The sequence below is a fragment of the Macaca nemestrina genome, chromosome 11 (genome assembly GCF_043159975.1).
Source record: "Macaca nemestrina isolate mMacNem1 chromosome 11, mMacNem.hap1, whole genome shotgun sequence".
Taxonomy (NCBI): Eukaryota; Metazoa; Chordata; class Mammalia; order Primates; family Cercopithecidae; genus Macaca; species Macaca nemestrina.
The window spans coordinates 56186130-56211159 of NC_092135.1; the positions used below are offsets into that span (position 1 = coordinate 56186130).

At 37.8% G+C, this 25030-nt stretch overlaps 1 protein-coding gene and 1 pseudogene across 7 annotated transcripts in view; one reads left to right on the forward strand and one right to left on the reverse strand.

The window, feature by feature from the left end:
- LOC105493206 (coiled-coil domain containing 148) overlaps positions 1–25030 on the reverse strand; it is a 285928-nt gene that overhangs the window by 192996 nt on the left and 67902 nt on the right. The window contains exon 1 of one of the 7 annotated variants that reach the window (XM_071072802.1): positions 21488–21650. The exons of 5 other annotated variants lie outside the window; for them this stretch is intronic. The gene's annotated coding sequence lies outside the window, so the exon portion shown is untranslated. Of the gene's footprint in view, positions 1–21487; positions 21651–25030 lie in introns of those variants that run through there. One more of the 7 variants, XM_071072805.1, reaches the window with a different exon arrangement.
- On the forward strand, positions 19288–20641 carry LOC105475086 (heterogeneous nuclear ribonucleoprotein A1-like; annotated as a pseudogene).

Here is a 25030-nt window from a genome sequence, read left to right on the forward strand (position 1 = left end):
TGTCACTACCAGGCCTGCCCTACAAGAGCTCCTGAAGGAAGCACTAAACATGGAAAGGAACAACCGGTACCAGCCATTGCAAAAACATGCCAAAACATAAAGACCATTGATGCTAGGAAGAAACCGCATCAACTAACGAGCAAAATAACCACCTAATAACACAATGACAGGATCAAGTTCACACATAACAACATTAACCTTAAATGTAAGTGGACTAAATGGTCTAATTAAAAGACACAGACTGGCAAATTGGATAAAGAGTCAAGATCCATCAGTTTGCTGTAATCAGGATACCCATCTCACATGCAGAGACATACATAGGCTCAAAATAAAGGGATGGAGGAAGATCTACCAAGCAAACGGAGAACAAAAAAAAAAGCAGGGGTTGCAATCCTAGTCTCTCATAAAACAGACTTTAAACCAACAAAGATCAAAAGAGACAAAGAAGGCCATTTCATAATGGTAAAGGGATCAATTCAACAAGAAGAGCTAACTATACTAAATATATATGCACCCAATACAGGAGCACCCAGATTCATAAAGCAAGTCCTTAGAGACTTACAAAGAGACTTAGACTCCCATACAATAATAATGGGAGACTTCAAAACCCCACTGTCAACATTAGGCAGATCAACGAGACAGAAAGTTAACAAGGATATCCAGGAAGTGAATTCAACTCTGCACCGAGCGGACCTAATAGACATCTACAGAACTCTCCACCCCAAATCAACAGAATATACATCCTTCTTAGCACCACATCGCACTTATTCTAAAATTGACCACATAGTTGGAAGTAAAGCACTCCTCAGCAAATGTAAAAGAACAGAAATTATAACAAACTGTCTCTCAGACCACAGTGCAATCAAACTAGAACGCAGGACTAAGAAATTCAATCAAAACCGCTAGACTACATGGAAACTGAACAACTTCCTCCTGAATGACTACTGGGTATATAACAAAATGAAGGCAGAAATAAAGATGTTCTTTGAAACCAATGAGAACAAAGATACGACATACCAGAATCTCTGGGACACATTTAAAGTAGTGTGTAGAGGGAAATTTATAGCACTAAATACCCAAAAGAGAAGGCAGGAAAGATCTAAAATCGATGCCCTAACATCACAATTAAAAGAACTAGAGAAACAAGAGGAAACACATTCAAAAGCTAGCAGAAGGCAAGAAATAACTAAGATCAGAGCAGAACTGAAGGAGATAGAGACACACAAAAAAACCCTCCAAATACTCAATGAATCCAGGCGTTGGTTTTTTGAAAAGATCAACAAAATTGATAGACTGCTACCAAGACTAATAAAGAAGAAAAGAGAGAAGAATCAAATAGACGCAATAAAAATTGATAAAGGGGATATCACCACCGACCCCACAGAAATACAAACTACCATCAGAGAATACTATAAACACCTCTACGCAGATAAACTAGAAAACCTAGAGGAAATGGATAATTTCCTGGACACATACACTTTCCCAAGACTAAACCAGGAAGAAGTTGAATCCCTGAATAGGCCAATTGCAGGCTCTGAAATTGAGGCAATAATTAATAGCTTACCAACCAAAAAAAGTCCAGGACCAGACGGATTCACAGCCAGATTCTACCAGAGGTACAAGGAGGAGCTGGTACTATTCCTTCTGAAACTATTCCAATCAATAGAAAAAGAGGGAATCCCCCCTAACTCATTTTATGAGGCCAACATCATCCCGATACCAAAGCTTGGCAGAGACACAACCAAAAAAGAGAATTTTAGACCAATATCCCTGATGAACATCGATGCAAAAATCCTCAATAAAATACTGGCAAACCGAATCCAGCAGCACATCAAAAAGCTTATCCACCATGATCAAGCGGGCTTCATCCCTGGGATGCAAGGCTGGTTCAACATATGCAAATCAATAAACATAATCCAGCATATAAACAGAACCAAAGACAAAAACCACATGATTATCTCAATAGATGCAGAAAAGGTCTTTGACAAAATTCAATAGCCCTTCATGCTAAAAACTCTCAATAAATTTGGTATTGATGGAATGTATCTCAAAATAATAGGAGCTATTTATGACAAACCCACAGCCAATATCATACTGAATGGGCAAAAACTGGAAGCATTCCCTTTAAAACTGGCACAAGACAGGGATGCCCTCTCTCACCACTCCTATTCAACAGTGTTGGAAGTTCTGGCTAGGGCAATCAGGCAAGAGAAAGAAATAAAGGGTATTCAGTTAGGAAAAGAAGAAGTCAAATTGTCTCTGTTTGCAGATGACATGATTATATATTTAGCAAACCCCATCATCTCAGCCCAAAATCTCCTTAAGCTGATAAGCAACTTCACCAAAGTCTCAGGATACAAAATCAATGTGCAAAAATCACAAGCATTCTTATACACCAGTAACAGACAGAGAGCCAAATCATGAATGAACTTCCATTTACAATAGCTTCAAAGAGAATAAAATACCTAGGAATCCAACTTTCAAGGGATGTAAAGGACCTCTTCAAGGAGAATTACAAAGCACTGCTCAGTGAAATAAAAGAGGACACAAACAAATAGAAGAACATACCATGCTCATGGACAGGAAGAATCAATATAGTGAAAATGGCCATACTGCCCAAGGTAATTTATAGATTCAATGCCATCCCCATCAAGCTACCAATGACTTTCTTCACAGAATTGGAAAAAACTTCTTTAAAGTTCATATGGAACCAAAAAAGAGCCTGCATTGCCAAGACAATCCTAAGTCAAAAGAACAAAGCTGGAGGCATCACGCTACCTGACCTCAAACTATACTACAAGTCTGCAGTAACCAAAACAGCATGGTACTGGTACCAAAACAGAGATATAGACCAATGGAACAGAACAGAGCCCTCAGAAATAATACCACACATCTACAGCCATCTGATCTTTGACAAACCTGAGAAAAACAAGAAATGGGGAAAGGATTCCCTATTTAATAAATGGTGCTGGGAAAATTGGCTAGCCATAAGTAGAAAGCTGAAACTGGATCCTTTCCTTACTCCTTATATGAAAAGTAATTCAGGATGGATTAGAGACTTAAATGTTAGACCTAACACCATAAAAACCCTAGAAGAAAACCTAGGTAATATCATTCAGGACATAGGCATGGGCAAGGACTTCATGTCTAAAACACCAAAAGCAATGGCAACAAAAGCCAAAACTGACAAATGGGATCTAATTAAACTAAAGAGCTTCTGTTCAGCAAAAGAAACTACCACCAGAGTGAACAGGCAACCTACAGAATGGGAGAACATTTTTGCAATCTACTCATCTGACAAAGGGCTAATATCCAGAACCTACAAAGAACTCAAACAAATTTACAAGAAAAAAACAAACAACCCCATCAAAAAGTGGGCAAAGGATATGAACAGACATTTCTCAAAAGAAAACATTCATACAGCCAACAGACACATGAAAAAATGCTTGTCATCACTGGCTATCAGAGAAATGCAAATCAAAACCACAATGAGATACCATCTCACACCAGTTAGAATGACGATCATTAAAATTCAGGAAACAACAGGTGCTGGAGAGGATGTGGAGAAACAGGAACACTTTTACACTGTTGGTGGGATTGTAAACTAGTTCAACCATTATGGAAAACAGTCTGGCGATTCCTCAAGGATCTAGAACTAGAAGTACCATATGACCTAGCCATCCCATTACTGGGTATATACCCAAAGGATTATAAGTCATGCTGCTATAAAGACACATGCACATGTATGTTTACTGCGGCATTATTCACAATAGCAAAGACTTGGAATCAACCCAAATGTCCATCAGTGACAGATTGGATTAAGAAAATGTGGCACATATACACCATGGAATACTATGCAGCCATAAAAGAGGATGAGTTCGTGTCCTTTGTAGGGACATGGATGCAGCTGGAAACCATCATTCTCAGCAAACTATCGCAAGAACAGAAAACCAAACACGGCATGTTCTCACTCATAGGTGGGAATTAAACAATGAGATCATTTGGACATAGGAAGGGGAACATCACACACCAGGGCCTATTATGGGGAGGGCGGGGGAGGGATGGCACTGGGAGTTATACCTGATACGAGTTGATGGGTGCTGATGAGTTGATGGGTGCAGCACACCAACATGGCACATGTATACATATGTAACAAACCTGCATATCGTGCACATGTACTCTAGAACTCAAAGTATATTAAAAAAAAAAAAGATTTGAACAAGTAATTCATGAAAAAAGACACCCAAATAGCCAATAAACATATAAAAGACAAAAAAAAAAAAGAGAAAGATATAGAGATGCACCAGCCAGATCAAAGGACTCACTGCCTTGCTGTGGGAATGCAGTCTGCAGATAGCCTCTAGCATCACCCACTTCAGGGTAGGACTCAGCTGCAGAGAAAAGCCTTGGCCAAAGGTATATGCTTTCTGGGGCAGCCCATACCAAGTGACTGAGCAAGGCAGGGGTGTAAGGCTATTTGGGCCCAATGTAGGACACTCTGATATGTAATATTTGCTCCAGAGCTTTCTGCCACGCTGGCCTAGAGTTTGTTGGACCTGCATTGAAGTTGTTGTCTTCATCTGTCCAATCCCACTTCCTTCTTCTCCCTTTCACAGGTATAGATGCCTGCTAAACATCTTCCACTCCACACTCTTCAGGTGGCTCTTTAAATAACAGTACTCACTTTTCAAAAGTTTGTGTTCCATATCCACTAGGTTGAACTACCCATGTCTAGTGGCCCTTTCAGTAACCTAAACCTTCTTAAATGGAGGAGAAGATAGTTAAGGTCCATGACTTTTGGAAACTCCCCAAGAATTCCTAAGTGCTTACTATAGCCTCCCTGTCACTACCATAGCCCTCCCATTTATTTTAATCTGCTTTAAGAGTATAATCTACAGACAGGAGTGGCAAATGTAAATGCATTCAGCAGCCATCAGTAAGTTAAAGGAGAGAAATGACAAGGAGCAAGACCATAGGAGTGGCAGAAAATATGAAAAACTGAAGAGCATTCCACACCCAAAGATAATCAAATATACCTATTTCCTTTTCAAATATACCAGAAAAAGCAAGCCTCCAGAAATAAATCTATGCTGGTTTGCCAGCTCAGGCCTATTGCGTCCCCTCCCTAGTTTTCATTTAATTCTGCCACCCATAGCTTAGCTGTCCAAGTTTGCCATCTTTATCTCATAGGAGACCTCCCCTGTCCTCTTATTGTTCAGTTGTATAGTTTTCTTTCATTGGACAGCCAGCCCCTTTAGATTTAGGCCTCATTTTTCTTGGCATTGAGACTCAAACATTGAGGTTCTGAAACAAAATAGGGTTTTGCAGATTCCCTTTTGGCTACCTTGGTCTAACCCTCCCTAACTTGTTCCTCCTGGTTTTCAGAAGAAAACCATGCAAGCCATAAAATGTTTCTCACCATCTCTATATACTTCAAATTTTAATTATGGCCATAAGAAATCTGACATTAGAATATATTCTGGAAATCAAAGTTGTAGCCAAATCTGTCTTCATGAACTGGAAACCTCATTTTTTTCCAACTATTTAGAAGACCAAGTGGAAATACTTCCTGACCTGCATACTCTAATCTTTATATATAAATCACGTATAATTTATACTTGCCTTCCAAAAATGTTGAGGGCCTGTGAACTAAAGAGTTACTAAGCTGAGGTATTATAAAACTGATTTCATTGTAATGTTTCTTACATGAGAGAAATGATTAGGCATTCAGACTTAGAATCTGCAAAGTTCACAAGTAATTTACTTAGTTCAGGTCTCATTTTAGCACTTGAGATGATTGAGGCTCACAAAAATGACCAAAATTATACACCTAAGTCAGTAGCAGAACTTTCAGTTTCAAAATCTCACATTATAATACAAAAATCTCTGAAAATGAAGGTTTATTTCATAATTAATATGGTGGCCAAACCCAACCTGAGCTGCAATCATTTGGTGGCAAACCTGACCCAAACTGAAGTTTACACTATTAATGTGAACCTTCATACATTTATGTAAAAATATTAATCTGTTTAATTATGGGATAATGCCGGTGCCCCAATGGGGTTTCAAAAAATAATGGGCATATGTTCTTTATCCCATTTCTAAAAATCTGAAAAACCTAAAAAATATCTAGCTCCACATATTTCAGATAAGGGATTTATGAAACTGTATTAAAACGAATATTTCCTGATTCCCAAACAAGTATACATCATCCAGACAATTTCAATTTTATGCTTACTAGTGAGAAATTCAAAGTGGCTACTTCAGCCTGCAGTTAAAATGCTTTTGGCTGAGTAACTGCTACTTGAACAGAATTTTTTATGTTAAATAACTTAAGAACAGTTAGTTTTAGAAATTATTCCATATTCACATTATATGACAGTTTAGAAACTGCTTATGAATGTTATCAAAATGTTAAAGCTTTCAGAGCTACTCAATTATGGAAAATATTTTTGTAAGAAATTTCTTATAGCATAGGAAGAACACTTTGATATATAATAGAATGACAGTGTCACAATAGCCAGAAGGTTGAAAAACATTTTAGCAAAAAGTTAATTATTACAGAGTTGACGGAGAATCTAAACTTTTGTAAAACAGATAAATAAACGAAGCCATTTACTTGTCTATTTATGACCAGTCTCTACAGGGAAAATCAGGACTTCTTTAGAGATGTGAAAAAATGAGAGACATCATTTATATAAGGAGGCAGGTTTTTAACACTGTTAATATTCTTATTCTTCTCTTTTCTGAGAAAATCTTTTTTTAATACACTGAGGAAGGAAAAAGTCAATTTTATTTAGGCTTAAGGTTGTACTACATAGGGATAACTTGTAAACTCTAAACTGATTATAAATATGTAGACTAGTCAATCACCCCATGACAGTGAGTTTTCCACAGTGGGGATTCGGCCAGGCGAAATGATGTTAAAAACAATACCAATATGTAGAAATAGTATTGTTTTGGCTATACGGGCTCTTCTTTTGTTCCATATGAAGTTTAAAGTAGTTTTTTTTTTTTTCTAATTCTGTGAAGAATTCAATGGTAGTTTAATGGGAATAGCGTTGAATCTATAAATTACTTCGGGCAGTATGGCCATTTTCACGATATTGATTCCTCCTACCCATGAGCATGGAATGTTTTTCCATTTGTTTGTGTCCTCTCTTATTTCCTTGAGCAGTGGTTTGTAGTTCTCCTTGAAGAGGTCCTTCAATTCCATGGTTAGCTGTATTCCTGGTATTTTATTCTCTTTGTAGCAATTGTGAATGGGAGTTTATTCATGATTTGGCTCTCTGCTTGTCTATTGTTGGTATATAGGAATGCTTGTGATTTTTGCAAATGATTTTATATTCTCAGACTTTGCTGAAGTTGCTTATCAACTTAAGAAGCTTTTGGGCTGAGACAGTGGGGTTTTCTAGATATAGGATCATGTCATCTGCACACACAGACAGTTTTACTTCCTTTCTTCCTATTTGAATACTCTTTATTTCTTTATATATTTCTCATGCCTGATTGCCCTGGTCAGAACTTCCAATACTATGTTGAACAGGAATGGTGGGAGAGGGCATCCTTGTCTTGTGCCAGTTTTCCAGAGGAATTCTTCCAGCTTTTGCCCATTCAGTATGATATTAGCTATGGGTTTGTCATAAATGGCTCTTACTATTTTAAGGTATGTTTCATCAATACATAGTTTGTTAAGAGTTTTTAACATGGATGGATGTTGAATTTTATCGAAGGCCTTTTCTGTGTCTGTTGAGATAATCATCCGGTTTTGTCTTTAGTTCTGTTTATGTGATGAATTACGTTTATTAATTCGTTGAACCAGTCTTTCATCCTGGGGCTGAAGCCAACTTGATCGTGGTGGATAAGCTTTTTGATGTGCTGCTGCATTCAGTTTGCCAGTATTTTATTGAGGATTTTTGCATCAATATTCATCAGGGATACTGGCCTGAGGATGGCCTATCAGGGGGTTAGTAGAGGGAGAGTATCAGGATAGATAGCTAACGCAAGTGGGGCTTAATACCTAGGTGATGGGTTGATACGTGCAGCAAACTGTACGTACATCACACAATTACCTATGTAACAAACCTGCATGTCCGGCACACATATCCTGGCACTTAAAATAAAATAAAATTAAATTTTAAAAATATATACATGTAGAAACATCTTGGATGTGGTATCAAATTATTGTAAAAAATTAATTTATCAATAATAAAAGTTGGCCATGATATTGATTATAAAACAAACCTTCATTTTTAGAGATTCTTGTATTATAATGAAAGATTTTGAAACTAAAGTTCTTTTGCTACTGACTAGGTACCGATCTTGGACATTTTCTTATGAAAGATCCCATAACATTTTAAGTGTTTTCGTTCAAATATTATGGCCAAAGTCCAGCTGAAGCAGTATTTTTCTAACATCCAGAATTCATTTTTAAATTTTAAGCAGAATGTTACATATCACTTTTATTATAAAACATTATGCACTGTAGTTTGTGTAAGATAAATTTATTATCCTGAAAAAACTAATGGAACCAAAAGATGTACTATTAGAACTAATATAAATGGTTAAACAAAGTACTCAGTCACATAATAAATATGACCAATTCAAATATAATGTGAAAGATCTCACTCAAAACAAAAAACAAAATATCTAGGAACAAACTGTATAAGAAGTTTGTAGGACATATACTGTGAAAAAAGTATCAAACTTAATTACAGGAAATTAAAAAACATTGAACAGAAAGAAACTAGTCTAATTCTGCATATCAAATATTTAACTTTGGCAATTTCTGGGTAGTAGGATTATATTTAATTTTGATTACTACTTTATGCTTGAGCATAATTTCTAAATTTTTCTTATTTTATAGGAAGAAAAAACAACACAGTTTTAAAAGTACTAAGCAGAGGCAATAGTTATTTTACTATATTCTGGAAAAACACTACCATGGTATACCTATTTTACCAATTAAAAAATAAACTGGATTTCGTGACATCAAGAATCCTTTAAGATATAAACATATGTAAGTGTAATTCATGATACTGATACTGAATTGAGTTCTTACTAACCTTCTACCAAAAGGCAGACTATATTAAAATACACTTGTTGCATGGTATAGAACTTTAAAATGTTAACATTAGAATATTCACCAGTTTATTTATTTTATATAGGTATAATAATGACATATATACAATTCCACAAGTTATTTTATTTAATAATGCAACTTGGCCATCTTTCCATATCATTCTATTTGTGTATTCATATATATGTATATACACACACATACATGTGCCTTTAATGACTGGAAATGGCATATATACATACATACATTCATTCAACCAGTACAAGAATAAAGACAGAAATTTTTCTCAAAGAATTCTGCCTTTTTTACTGAAAAATAAAATTCATAATCAGAAAAATAAAATCTATCAAATCTCTGCCCTCTTTATAATTCATATAAATTTGCTTATGAACCAATTCCACATATAGTCAACCTATATGATTTTCTCAGTTTTTAATGCTTAAAACAGCTCCAAGTAGAGAGCCTCAATCAATCTTGCTAATAAAATAATTCAAATACAGCTCTATACATCCCATAGGCTTTTCCAGTCTGGGGAACAGAGTCCGGGAGAAAGAAAAGAGTTTAACCACGGCAAATAACCTAAAAGGGCCCGTTTTCCATGGGACTTCAGAGCCCCACGGAGAGTGAAGGTAACTGCATTGGAGCGTCTCATGCCCTTACTCCCTCTATATATCCTCCAAACTATTTTAATAATTCCAAAACCCCAACAGAAAAGGTATAAATTAGGTATATGCTACATAAAAATGGGAATTTTCCAGATGTTTTTTGGAGGGAAATAGATGAATTCACAGTTTCCACTGTCTCAGAAATTCTGACCAGAAACTATGACTGGGAGTTTTGAGTTTGACAAATCACCTTAGGGAAACTAAGTACTTATTTATGAAGGAATACGGTTTTGCCTCTAATTTTCCCCTTGAATGTGGGATTCATAAAGAAAGAATAATGAAAGTAATCCTCTGCTTTGGAAAGACTTACCACTTATCCTCCCACATGACTTGCCATTTTGGACATGCTTAAATTTAAGATTTGTCGATTTTCTGACACAATTTGGGAATCTACTTTCCCATCCTACATACCTGTACTTGATGTAAGGGGTTCACCTGCTTCCTCTTGGTCCCTTTTATGCCTAAGCTCTCCGACAGCTGCAGGGTATTATATAATTCACCCCCTCCATATCCTGTATGTAGAGTTTTATCAATATCCTTTTATCTGCTCTTCTAGGCCAGCTACCATCACACAACTGCCTGGATAAGTCATGTCTCAAACACCCAAATATATCATAGAACTCCCTGACCTACCAAATAGTTTCTCATTGCTCTCCAGGACAATCTAGCTCTTGACTATCTAGCCCCTTCATTACCCATTACCTTATTTGTACATTACTTTTGAGCATTCCCAAACCATTTGTAGATGCCTGAATGGACACTGCTCGTGAAAGGCAGAACAATAGTGCCCCAAAGATGTCCATGTAGGTCCTAATCCTCAGAACCTATGAACATGTTATGTTATGTGGCAAAGGGGAATTAAGGTGGCAAAGATAGTTTAGATTGCTAATCAGCTAATGTTATATAAAGAGATTAGCCTGGCTTATCCAGGTGGGCCTAATGTAGTCAGAAGGGCCCTTATTAGAAGGAGGCAGGAAGGTCAGAATCAGAGATGTGATGACAGAAGCAGAGGTCAGAAGCAGGAAGGTTTGAAGATGCCACGCTTCTGGCGTTGAAGATAGAGGAATGAAACCATGACCCAAAGAATGCAGGTAGCCTCTAGATGCTGGAAAAGGAAAGGAAACAGATTCTCCCCTAGAGGCTCCAGAGGAATACAGCCTTGCCCACAGCTTGCTGTTATTTTGGATGTCTGACCTCCAGAATTGTAAGATCACAAATTTGTATTAAGTCACTAAGGTTGTGGTAACGTTTTTTAGCAATAGGAAACTGATAAGCTCTTTCATATCACTCTTGTTTGAAATAGTACACACACTATTACCTATTCTTGGAAGGGTTTTCTCTGCCATTGCCTCTCTGACCAATGCCTACTTATTTTTCAGTCTCATCTTAATCATCCTACTGGAGCTTCTCCTAACACAGACAGAAATGATCTTTCCTTTACCTTGTGCTATTATTATACTTTGTGTTTGTCCCCACTGTTTCTCTAATTTATTTATGCTCTTATTCCAATGTTTATTAAACATCTATTGTATACTAGATTAAGGGCTATAGATTTATTCAGGCCTCTGCAGAGAGACCATCTCTGGCAATGTCATCTAAAGCAGCTCCCTCTAACCCCAATTATTCTTCACCCTCTCATTCCAATTATTTTCCTTTCTGGTATGGCTCACTGTGTGGCATTACACTGTACATTTATTAACTTTCCTATTGTTCACATCTACCATTAGGATAAATGCTCCATGAAAACAAGGCCTTTAGCGGATCATCTCTGTTTCTCCAGACTGCCTAAAATAGTATCTGGTACCTGCTAGATATTCAATACATATTTGCTGAAAGAGCATTAAGTGATTACATTATAGATCACAGTCCTGCACCTAACGCATGGTAGTAGTAGAAGCAAACACATAGTTTTCACCTGCTTTCCCCTTATATTTAAATCTAGGCTCACCTGTATGAGACGCAAACTATTATCAAGAACAACCTCCAAGTCAAAATGGCATAGATTGAGGTATATGTGAAAAAGTGAGGAAGAAAACACATGCCCACTTTAAACTTTCAGCACTGGCTCTAAGTTCACATTAACTACAGTTGACCAGTGCTCCAGACCAGCTACTCAGCTGTCAATCATAGCACACAACCCCCACATGGAGAAACTTGCATTTTGTTAGTAATCTAAGGATATCTATGCTATCTTACTTCTCCAAGAGCTTGGGGGTAAGAAGGAGATTCCACGCATAGTAGACACAAATAATGTAGTTTTACCTCCAACATATATTATTGAGTGAAAAAAGCAAGTTGCACTATGATACATACCATATGATACCATTATATAAACATGAACAGACTTCAAACAATACTACCCACCCCTCCTTGTGCATGTGCTCTCTCTCAAGAAAAAAAGCCTAAAGGCCCACACGTAGACCAAACTGAAGAGGATGCTGCAATTGGAGGTTAGTGTCAAAGGGGACTTTAGCTTTAACTGTAATAAAATCATTGCATTTTTACAATGAGTGTGCGTGTATCTATATATGTATATATATCCATATATACGTGTGTATATGTGTGTGTGTGTGCGCGTGTGTGTGTGTATATGTAATTAAAAGTAATCAACATTGCCCCAAAGTGTCCTATCACTAAATACAGTCATCCCTCAGTATCTGCAGGGAACTGGTTCCAGGACCTCCATGGATACCAAAGTGTATGGATACTAAAGTGTCTCATAGAAAATAGTGTAGTGTTTGCATATAACCTATGCACATCCTCCTGTATGCTTTAAATCATCTCTAACTTATTTACAATACCTAATACAAGGTAAATGCTATATAAATAGTTATGCTGTATTTTTATTTTTGTTGTTCTATGTTATTTATTTTAAAATATTTTCTATATGAAGTTGTTTGAATTCACAAATACAAAACCTGCAGAGATGGAGGGCTGACTGCAATTCTCATTTCTATTGTAAAATTAATGCAACAACATTAGAGTCCATAAATGATTACCAAGTGGGTTCTGCTGGTGACAACCCCAGTCTGATCACTCATCACTCACATTTCTGAACCCACGAAGTTTGGACCACTTCCCCAGAGCTCCTCGACCCTACCAAGTCACACAAACCCTGTGAAGGCCAGCCTGAAATATCCAGTTAACTTTAATTTTGTACATAATTAAATAATTTTTAAATAAATTTGTTCTGCCTTGTAAGATAAATTTCTTTCGACACCTTTAACAAAAATTATTCAAAACAGTTTTTCTTCTGATTAATGGTCACAAATGCATTGTCTTTCCCTTGATTACAAGCTTGATAATTAAAAGAAAACCATGAAAGCAAAGGCCACAAGCAAGGTTATAGAATTCAACAATTAAATGGCATTTTGATGTGCTTTTCACTATCACTGCTGAGGAAATTTTATCCTCTGAAGTTTAAAACTGTGGAAGACACAGCTAGGTACTAATATTCTACTTTTTCCCTTTCTAACACATTCTAGTTTTGTTCAGGGTAAAATATTGGCTTTCCTTTGACAGCTCTGAGACTGTAAATGACCATGTGATACAATTCCAACCAATGAGACACGACCAGAGGTCTGCTGGGAATTTCAGGGCAAGATATGTTTTCTCATACAGGCACACCTCCTTATTCCTTGCCCTTTCTCCTTTCTTCCTGCATGAAATGCGGACATAAAGCTAGACATGGAGTGAGTATTAGGATGAAAGATTCATACTGTTGCAGAGAAGAAAGCCAAGGGGAGCCTGGGACGTTGTTATCAAGAATCTGCTGTACCAGCCCTGGACTCTTTCCCTCTGGACTTGTTGTAATGAGAAAAATAAATCCCCAAGCTTCTGCAATCAGGTTCTGTAACTTTCAGCCAAACAAAATCCTCAACTGAGATAGACTGGGATAATATGAAGCACCCAGGAGATTCTGATGTCTCTCTACATAAAGCAGTATAAAAATTGTTCTAGAAAAACACCTCTCAATATAGATATAGGTAAAATACTAGAAAATATTACTGTCATTTCTTTTCAATAGTAGCATGAGAAAATTACATCTAGCAAAATTTCCTATCTTAAAACTCCAGTAGAATTTTACATGTAGTTTTAACATAGCTAAACGAGAGTAGGTTAAGAGATATGTAGGTGGTTCTGGAAGGGGAAAGAAAAAAATCCTCAGAAACTTAAGTATACTATCAAAAAGTAACACAAAAGAATACATCTGTGAGTTTACAATACTCCAGAATAGTTTTCCATGAAGGATCAGTTATGCAAGGAGTAATTTTCCTCTAAAATGTTACACAAAGGGTATTTTTAAAATTTTTAATAAAAAATAGCAACCTACCACTCTTTAACAACAAAGACTATAAAACTCTATTAAATTACAGGGCCTGGAACATGGTAGCCACTAATATGTTTTGAATAAATGAAATAGTTATAACAGGTAAGAAATATTAATGCATTTTGTATTATCGCCAGTTAAGTTTGAAAAGATCTCCAGCCTAGGAAGTAAATAAATGCAAGGGGAAGATGAAAGGAGTTAAGATAAAGTTTAGAGGGAGGGAAAGGAAGAGGGAAGAAAAAGAAACGCAGAAGGAACAAAAAGAGAAAAAAATGTCCTTCCCTTCCTATCTCGTCTTTTCAATTCTCTCAAGTTTAAATCATAAAAGAAAATCTTCCTCCCTATAAAGGCAAATTTATAGTTGACATTAGCTGTTAGCTGCACTGAGGTGGGTAGAGTTTTTACTGCAGAGGAACTAGAGTGGCTAATTTTGAAGCACGAAAGGTGGGCCCTCAGGTCTGGGTGGGGTTTTCAGGGAGAGGTGGTGACTAAGGATGAGCAGCTACCTGGAGAAGAGGGAGGTGATGTGAGGAGAGGGGCTGAATGGGGGGTGTTCATAATGTCAGTCTTCTGTTGTTTCAATTTTTGCTTCAACCTAGTCCTTCACAGAGGCAAGGAGGGGACAATTTTCCACTATCCTTTTTTTCATAATCTCTTTGCACAAGGATCCATATTCTCTGAACAATGATTTGGAAGTCCTTTTACAAAAAAAAAAAAAAAAAAATCAATGTCTATGAAAACTAGGGGAAGTAGAGGAAAAAACTGCTCTTCCTTAGAGAAAGAGGGAAGGGAGTTTTCCTTTCTGGCTGGAGGGGTACGGTGTGTGGATGGTGGGTGGGGGGCAAATTGTCATGTAACACAAGGACAAACAGAATGTGGCTGCATAGGATTTTCCGCTTGGCTTTAAAACTACCAGCAAATACTTTGTTTCAAAATATAATGGTCAGTAACATACGAAATAGTCACTAACATATGACTACCGCTTGTTACTGGCAGTCAAAAACATGCAAAGTAAAATAACCACAACATTCCCAATCAAATTAACAAAAAATAATATGTATATATGTAATTGGGAAGGTGGCAGTAAATTAACTCTTGTACTCATTGTTGGTGGGTATCTAGGGGGCTGTCTGGCAACATACAGGCATACCTTGTTTTGTGCTTCATTTCATTGCACTTCACAGATATTGAAGGTCTGTGGCAATCCTGTGTCAGGCAAGTCTGTCAGCACCATCTTTTCAACAGCTGTGCTTGCTTCATGTCTCTGCGTCTCATTTTGGTAATTACTGCAAAACCCTTCATTATATTTATTATGGTGATCTATGATTGGTGATCTTTGATGTTACTATTGTAATTGTTTTAGTGCACCTCAAACTGCATCCACATAAGAAAGCAAACTTGATAAATGTTGTGTGTATTCTGACTAATTCATTCCAGCTGCTTTCCTCTGTCCTTCCCTCTCCTGGGGTGCCCCTCTTTTCTGAGACACAACAATATTGAAATTAGGCTAATTAATAACACTACAATGTCCTGTAGGTGTTCAATTGAGGGAGAAGAGTACATCTTTAACTTAGAATCAAAAGCTAAAAATGTTTGAGCTTGGTGAGGAAGACATTTCAAAAGCCAAAATGCGATGAAAATTAGACCTCTTGTGCCAGTTAGCCAAGCTGTGAATGCAAAGGAAAAGTTCTTGAAAGAAATGAAAAGGGCTACTCCAGTAAACATGCAAATGATAAGAAAGCAAAACAGTCTTATTGCTCATATGGAGTAAGTTTGAGTGGTCTGGATAGAAGATCAAAGCTGCCACAACAGTCTTTAAGCAAAACCCTAATTCAGAGCAAGGCCCTAACTCTCTTTGATTCTAGGAAGCCTAAGAGATGTGAGGAAGCTGCAAAAGTTTGAAGCTGGCAGAAGTTGGCTCATAAGGTTTATGGAAAGTTGCTGTATTCAGAACATAAAAATGCAAGATGGAGCAGCAAGTGCCGATTCAGAAGCTGCAGCAAGTTATCCTGAAGCTCTTGCTAACATCACCGGTGAAGGTAGCTACACTAAACAGTAGATTTTCAGAGTAGATGAAACAGCCTTATGCTGAAAGAAAATGCCATCTAGGACTTTCATAGCCAGAGATGAAAAAACAATGCGGGGCTTCAGAGATTCAAAGGACAGGTTGACTTTCTTGTTAGGGTCTAACGCAGCTGGTGACTTTAAGTTGAAGCCAGCACTCCTTTACCATTCTGAAAATCCTGGGGCTCTTAAGAATTATGATAAATCTACTGTCTGTGTTCTATAAATGGAGCAACAAAGCCTGGGTGATAGCACATCTGTTTACATCATGATTAACTGAATATTTTAAGCCCACTGTTGAGACTTACTGCTCAGAAAAAAAGATTCCTTTCAAAATTTACTGCTCATTGACAATGCACCTAGACACCCATGAGCTCTGATGGAGATGTACAGGAAATTAATGTTGCTTTCATGCCTGCTAACATAACATTTATTCTGCAGCCCATGGATCAGGAGTAATTTCAACTTTCAAGTCTTATTATTTAAGAAACACATTTCATAAGGCTATAGCTGTCATAGATAGTAATTCCTCTGATGTATCTGGGCAAAGTAAATTAAAAATCTTCCACAAAGTATTAACTATTCCAGATGCCACTAAGAACATTCATGATTTCTGGAAAGAGGTCAAAATAAATAGCAACATTAACAAGAGCTTGGAAGACGTTGATTCCAACCCTTGTAAATAACTTTGAGGGGTTCAACACCTTCATGGAGGAAGTAACTGCAGATGTGATGGAAATAGCAAGGAAACTAGGATTAGAGCCTAAGATGTGAATGAATTTGCTGCAATCTCATGATATAACTTGAACAGTTGAGGAGTTGCTTCTTGTGGATAAGCAAAGAAACTGGTTTCTGGAGATGAAATCTATACCTGGCGAAGATGCTTGTGAACACTGTTGAAATAATAAAGGATTTTGAATATTATATAAACTTAGTTGATAAAGCAATGTCAGGGTTTGAGAAGATTGACTCCAATTTTGAAAGAAGTTCTATGGTGGGTAAAATGCTATCAAAAGCATCACATGCTTCACAGAAATCTTTCATGAAAGGAAGAGTTAATTGATGTGTCAAACTTCACTGTTGTCTTCTTTTTATTTTTTAGTTTTTATTTTTAGAATCAAAAGATTGACTTTAATTTTTTTTTTTTTTTTTTTTTTTTTTTTTGAGACGGAGTCTCGCTCTGTCGCCCAGGCTGGAGTGCAGTGGCGCTATCTCGGCTCACTGCAAGCTCCGCCTCCCAGGTTTACGCCATTCTCCTGCCTCAGCCTCCCGAGTAGCTGGGACTACAGGCGCCCACAACCGCGCCCGGCTAATTTTTTTGTATTTTTAGTAGAGACGGGGTTTCATTGTGTTAGCCAGGATGGTCGAGATCTCCTGACCTCGTGATCCGCCCGTCTCGGCCTCCCAAAGTGCTGGGATTACAGGCTTGAGCCACCGCACCCGGCCAAGATTGACTTTAATTTTAATGAAAGATGATCATTTAGAAAGTTATAAATTCATATTTTACACTTATAATTTTATTTTATTTATTTATTTTTTTTTGCTTTTTTTAAATTATACTTTAAGTCCTAGGGTACATGTGCATATTGTGCAGGTTTGTTACATATGTATACTTGTGCCATGTTGGTGTGCTGCACCCATTAACTCGTCGGCACCCATCAACTCGTCATTTACATCAGGTATAACAGACATTTCTCAAAAGAGGACATTCATACAGCCAACAGACACATGAAAAAATGCTCATCATCACTGGCCATCAGAGAAATGCAAATCAAAACCACAATGAGATACCATCTCACACCAGTTAGAATGGCAATCATTAAAAAGTCAGGAAACAACAGGTGCTGGAGAGGATGTGGAGAAATAGGAACACTTTTACACTGTTGGTGGGATTGTAAACTAGTTCAACCATTATGGAAAACAGTATGGCGATTCCTCAAGGATCTAGAACTAGAAGTACCATATGACCTAGCCATCCCATTACTGGGTATATACCCAAAGGATTATAAATCATGCTGCTATAAAGACACATGCACACGTATGTTTATTGCGGCACTATTCACAATAGCAAAGACTTGGAATCAACCCAAATGTCCATCAGTGACAGACTGGATTAAGAAAATGTGGCACATATACACCACGGAATACTATGCAGCCATAAAAAAAGATGAGTTCGTGTCCTTTGTAGGGACATGGATGCAGCTGGAAACCATCATTCTCAGCAAACTATCACAAGAACAGAAAACCAAACACCACATGTTCTCACTCATAGGTGGGAACTGAACAATGAGATCACTTGGACTCGGAAAGGGGAACATCACACACCGGGGCCTGTCGGGGGGAGGGGGGAGGGATTGCATTGTTGTCTTCTTTTTAAAAATTGTTGCAGCTACCCCAACCTCCCCAGCCACTACCCTGATCAGTAAGCAGCCATCAACATCGAGGCAAGACCCTCCACCAGCAAAAAAATTATGACTAACTGAGGCTCAGATGAGCATTGGCATTTTTTAGCACTAAAGGATTTTAAAATTAAGATATGTATATTATTTTTTAGACATAATGCTATTGCATACTTAATAGACTATAGTATACTGTAAACATAAACTTTTACAGGCACTGGAAAACCAAAAGATTCATGTCACTTTCTTTATTGCAGTATTAGCTTTACTATAGTGGTCTGGAATCAAACCTGCAATATCTCCAAGGTACACCTGTACCAAAATTCTCTTTGCTTTTGAGATGGGGTCTCACTATGATGCCCAGGCTGGTCTTGAACTCCTTGGCTCAAGCGATCCTCCTACTTCAGCCTCTTGAGTAGCTGACTATAGGTGTGCATGACTGCAGCCAACTCTGTACCAAAATTCTTAACATTTTTATACCATTTAACCCAGTGACAATTTTAGAGAGTTATCCCAAGAAAACATGTACAAAAAGATATCTTTACAAGTATGCTTGTAGCTGAATTATCTACTTGAAGAAAAACTGAAAATGACTTTAAAATTAGTGATCATAGGCGACTGGTTAAATTAAATTATGAGATACCCATACAATGCAAGGTTTTAAGACAATAGTACTGTAAAAGAAAGCATTATAGTAGACCAATAAAATAGGTTCATTTAAAATATAGTTGAAATAGCTTTCTGCCCGTGGACGCCGCCGAAGAAGCATCGTTAAAGTCTCTCTTCTCCCTGCCGTCATGTCTAAGTCAGAGTCTCCTAAAGAGCCCGAACAGCTGAGGAAGCTCTTCATTGGAGGGTTGAGCTTTGAAACAACCGATGAGAGCCTGAGGAGCCATTTTGAGCAATGGGGAACGCTCACGGACTGTGTGGTACTGAGAGATCCAAACACCAAGCGTTCCAGGGGCTTTGGGTTTGTCACATATGCCACTGTGGAGGAGGTGGATGCAGCTATGAATGCAAGGCCACACAAGGTGGACGGAAGAGTTGTGGAACCAAAGAGAGCTGTCTCAAGAGAAGATTCTCAAAGACCAGGTGCCCACTTAACTGTGAAAAAGATATTTGTTGGTGGCATTAAAGAAGACACCGAAGAACATCACCTAAGAGATTATTTTGAACAGTATGGGAAAATTGAAGTGACTGAAATCATGACTGACCGAGGCAGTGGCAAGAAAAGGGGCTTTGCCTTTGTAACCTTTGACGACCATGACTCCGTGGATAAGATTGTCATTCAGAAATGCCATACTGTGAATGGCCACAACTGTGAAGTTAGGAAAGCCCTGTCAAAGCAAGAGATGGCTAGTGCTTCATCCAGCCAAAGAGGTCGAAGTGGTTCTGGAAACTTTGGTGGTGGTCATGGAGGTGGTTTCGGTGGGAATGACAACTTCGGTCGTGGAGGAAACTTCAGTGGTCGTGGTGGCTTTGGTGGCAGCCGTGGTGGTGGTGGATATGGTGGCAGTGGGGATGGCTATAATGGATTTGGTAATGATGGAAGCAATTTTGGAGGTGGTGGAAGCTACAATGATTTTGGCAATTACAACAATCAGTCTTCAAATTTTGGACCCATGAAGGGAGGAAATTTTGGAGGCAGAAGCTCTGGCCCCTATGGCGGTGGAGGTCAATACTTTGCAAAACCACGAAACCAAGGTGGCTATGGCGGTTCCAGCAGCAGCAGTAGCTATGGCAGTGGCAGAAGATTTTAATTAGGAAACAAAGCTTAGCAGGAGAGGAGAGCCAGAGAAGTGACAGGGAAGCTACAGGTTACAACAGATTTGTGAACTCAGCCAAGCACAGTGGTGGCAGGGCCTAGCTGCTACAAAGAAGACATGTTTTAGACAAATACTCATGTGTATGGGCAAAAAACTCGAGGACTGTATTTGTGACTAATTGTATAACAGGTTATTTTAGTTTCTATTCTGTGGAAAGTGTAAAGCATTCCAACAAAGGGTTTTAATGTAGTTTTTTTTTTTTTTTTTTTTGCACCCATGCTGTTGATTGCTAAATGTAATAGTCTGATCGTGACGCTGAATAAATGTCTTGTTTTTAATGTGCTGTGTAAAGTTAGTCTACTCTGAAGCCATCTTGGTAAACTTCCCCAACAGTGTGAAGTTAGAATTCCTTCAGGGTGATGCCAGGTTCTATTTGGAATTTATATACAACCTGCTTGGGTGGAGAAGCCATTGTCTTCAGAAACCTTGGTGTAGTTGAACTGATAGTTACTGTTGTGACCTGAAGTTCACCGTTAAAAGGGATTACCCAAGCAAAATCATGGAATTATTGGTTATAAAAGTGATTGTTGGCACATCCTATGCAATATATCTAAATTGAATAATGGTACCAGATAAAATTATAGATGGGAATGAAGCTTGTGTATCATCCATTATCATGTGTAATCAATAAACGATTTAATTCTCTTGAAAAAAAATAAAATAAAATAAAATATAGTTGAAATAAAAATAGCATATCCTCAAAACTAAGGTATACCTAAACTCTAGGGTAGTGTTGGTCTTTGGAGTCAGGCTGTGAAAGACTGAATTCCAGGTCCACCACTTATAAACTGGCACCCTCAGCAAATTACTTAAATGGTGGAAAAGACTCAGTATTGTAAAAACGTCAACTCTTCCAAATTGATTTATATGATCTCAACTGAAATCCGAGAAAGTTTTTTTGTGCATGTGAAAATTGGCAAGTTGGTTTAAAAATATGTATAGAAATGCAAGGACAAAGGATAGCCAAGAGAATCTTGATGAAAAGAGCAAAGCTGGAGGATTTATAGTACCATATATCAAGATCCATTATGAAGCCCTAATTATCAAGACTGTTACTGGAGCAAGGATGGGCAAATAGGTCAATGAACAGTATAAAGAGTCTCAAGAAACAGATCCATACATACACGATCACCTGGTTTATGAAGAAGTGAGTCATACTGCTGTGCAGTATGGAAAGAACAGTCTTTAATAAATGGTCCTGGGTCAGTTGGATATCCACATGGAAAAAGTGATTCTTGATCTCCTACTTCCCAACAGTCACATAAATCAATTCCAGATGTACAGAAGATCTAAATGTGAGAGATAAAAATGAACATTTTGGAATAAAACAAAGGAGAACATATTCATGACCTTGGAATTGGCAAAGATTTCTTTTAAAAAAATGTTCATCTTAAATGGAAAATGTAATAAGTTGGGAAATACTAAAATTAAGACCATCTATTCATCCAAAGACATCATTAAGGGAGTGAAAAGGGAGCCTGAAGAGCAGGAAAATCCATTTGCCATATATCTTTTCAAAAGACTTGAATCCAGAATACATATCTATATATTAAAGCATATACAAATTAATGAGAAAAAGGCAGACAACTCAATAAAAAATGGGGCAGAAGACCTCAACAGACACTCCACAATAAAAGGATACCCAAGTGGCCAATAAACATATTAAAATGCGCTCAACTTTATCCATTAGCAAAATCCAATTTAAAACCACAGTGTAATACCTCTATAAACACACTGGGGTAGCTGAAATGAAAAAGATAGAAAATACCAAATGTTGGTAAGAAAGTGGAGCAACCAGAACATTCACACATGGCTGGTGGTAGTGTAAACTGGAACAACTTCTTTAGAAAAAAAAATCACTGGCAGTTCATCTAGTATGACCCAGCCATTATACCTTTTATATACTCAACAGAAATTTGCACATATATTCATCAGAAGATATATATAAGAATGGTCATAGCAGCGCTACCTCTAGTAACCCATGTTAGAAATGACCCACAGCCTGGGCAACAAACAGATACTAGCTCTACGAAAAAAATTAAAAACTAGCCGAGTATGGTGGTGTGTACCTATAGTTCCACCTTCTCAGAAAGCTGAAGTGGGAGGTTGGCTTAAGCCCAGGAGGTCAAGGCTGCAGTGAGCCCTGATCACACCACAGCACTACCTGAAACAAACAAACAAACAAAAAGAAACTACCCAGATGCTATGGTCTGAATGTTGGTGTTTCATGCCCCCACCCACTGGCTAAATTCATATGCTGAAACTGAATCCCCAATGTGACTGTATTAAGAGTTGGGGCCTCTTAGGAAGTTATTAAGTCATGAGGGCTTCTTACTTCCGAATGGGATTAGTGCCCTTACAAAAGAGATCAAAAGGTGTGTATTTGCCTCTTCCACCATGTGAAGACAGAGCAACAAGGGCCCATCTTTGAGGCAGAGAACAATCCTCATCTTGCCTCATCAAGCTCTCATCGCCAAATGCTGCTGGCACCTCAGGCTTGGACTTCCCAGCCTCCAGAACCATAAGCAATCAATTTCTGAAGTTTATTAATTACCTAGTCTACAGTATTTTGTTATAGTAGCTCAAATGGACTAACACACCAGATATCTACCAAGAGTAGAATAAATTGACGTATATTCACAAATTCACTATTATATTTTTGTTGTTGGGAAAAGGGCTGAGAGGGAGAGTATTGAAATATTAATACTAGTGCCGACTTATGTCTAGAAAACTATGCTTCTAGTCCTGTCCAATGGGAAATATGTATAAGGCAAAGTGTGTGTAAACAGCTAGCATCATTCTTGTTTGACATATGTATTAACTTATTTGCTCCAAGTTATATTTTGTAACTGCTAGCTAAGGCTAGTTTGACATGACCAAGTGACAGAGCTGACAAACTTGAATAGAAGTGTTCAGATAATTTTAAAATGAAATCTGAGGCCAGGCACAGTGGCTCACACCTGTAATCCCAGCACTTTGGGAGACCAAGGCAGGTAGATCACGAGGTCAGGAGTTCAAGACCAACCTGGCCAACATGGTAAAACCCTGTCTCTACTAAAAATAAAAAATAAATTAAAAAAAAAAAAAGCTGCGCATGGTGGCAGGTGCCTGTAATCCCAGCTACTCAGGAGGCTGAAGCAGGAGAATCGCTAGAATCCAGGAGGCAGAGGTTGCAGTGAGCCGAGATCGCACCACTGCCCTCCAGCCTGGGTGACGGAGCAAGACTCCATCTCAAAAAAAACACAATAACAACAACAACAACAAATCTGAATATTTCAATGATAACACACTTTTACATGTAAAAAAGTTGCCATAAAAAATGATATTATATGCTGGGCGTGGTGGCTCATGCCTGTAATCCCAGCACTCTGTGAGGCTGAGGTGGATGGATGACCTGAGGTCACGAGTTCAAGACCAGCCTGGCCAACATGGTGAAACCCTGTCCCTACTAAAAGTACAAAAAAAAAAAAAAATTTAACTGGGCATGGTGATGCATGCCTGTAATTTTAGCTACTTGGGAGGCTGAGGCAGGAGAATCACTTGAACCTGGGAGGTGGAGGTTGCAGTGAGCTGAGATCACACCACTACACTCTAGCCTGAGTGACAGAGAAAGACTCCATCTCAAAAAAAAAAAATTATAAATGACTATTTAGTGACATATAGCTTACATATAATATTAAAATTCTAAAGCAAGATCAGAGATAGAAATAATTCTAATTTTATTTTAAAAGTGTGTATGTGTGTGTGTGTGTGTGTGTGTGTGTGTGTGGATGTATAATAAATGACAGCAAAGCTATACACCAAAGTGGAGTAGTAGTAATCAATGTGAATAGATTTATTTTTATTTTCTTCTTTGTGTTCCATATTTTATGAATTTTCAGTGAAAGAAATTTTTTTTCTTTTTAAAATTTGTTATGTTTTTATGTTTGGAAATAATCACAGACTTATAGAAAAGTTGCAAGTAGAGTATAAGGAAGTTTATTTTTCTGAAGGAAGGTTCTATTTCAGAGGAAACTGTTGCCCTGATTTCCCATCCCTGCTGAATACTTGAGGGTGTCTTTCCTGCAAACAAGGACATACTACTACATAACCACAAGACAACTCGCAGCAACAAGAGATTTAACATCGATAATATTACTATCAACCAATCCTCAGATCTCATTCACGTTTTGCCAACGTTCCAATAATGTCCTTTATAGAAAAAGGCTCCAGTTCTGAAACAAGCATTGCATATCGTTGTCATGTCTCCTTAGTCCCCTTCAGCCCAGAATTGCTACTCAGTCTCTGACTTTCAGGATCTTGACACTTTTGAAGATTACATGCCAGTTATTTTGTAGCATGTCCTTCAATTTTGGCTTGTCTGATGTTTCCTCATGACTAGGCCCAGAACATGCATCTGGCAGGAATATCACAGAAGTGATGCTGTGCTCTTCTCATTGCATTACCTGATTTCCCTTTGTCCATTACTGATGCTGTTGACTTTGATTGCTTAATTAAGGTAGTGCCTGTCAGGTTTCTCCACTATAAAGTTACTCTTTCTTCCTACCTGTATTTTGTGGAGAGGTACTTTGAAATTAATGAAGTTTAATTTCTCGTTAAACATGTATGTTTTTGTTTGTTCATATCTGCGTAGATTTGTCTTATTCAATGGTGATGCAGTTTGGTTC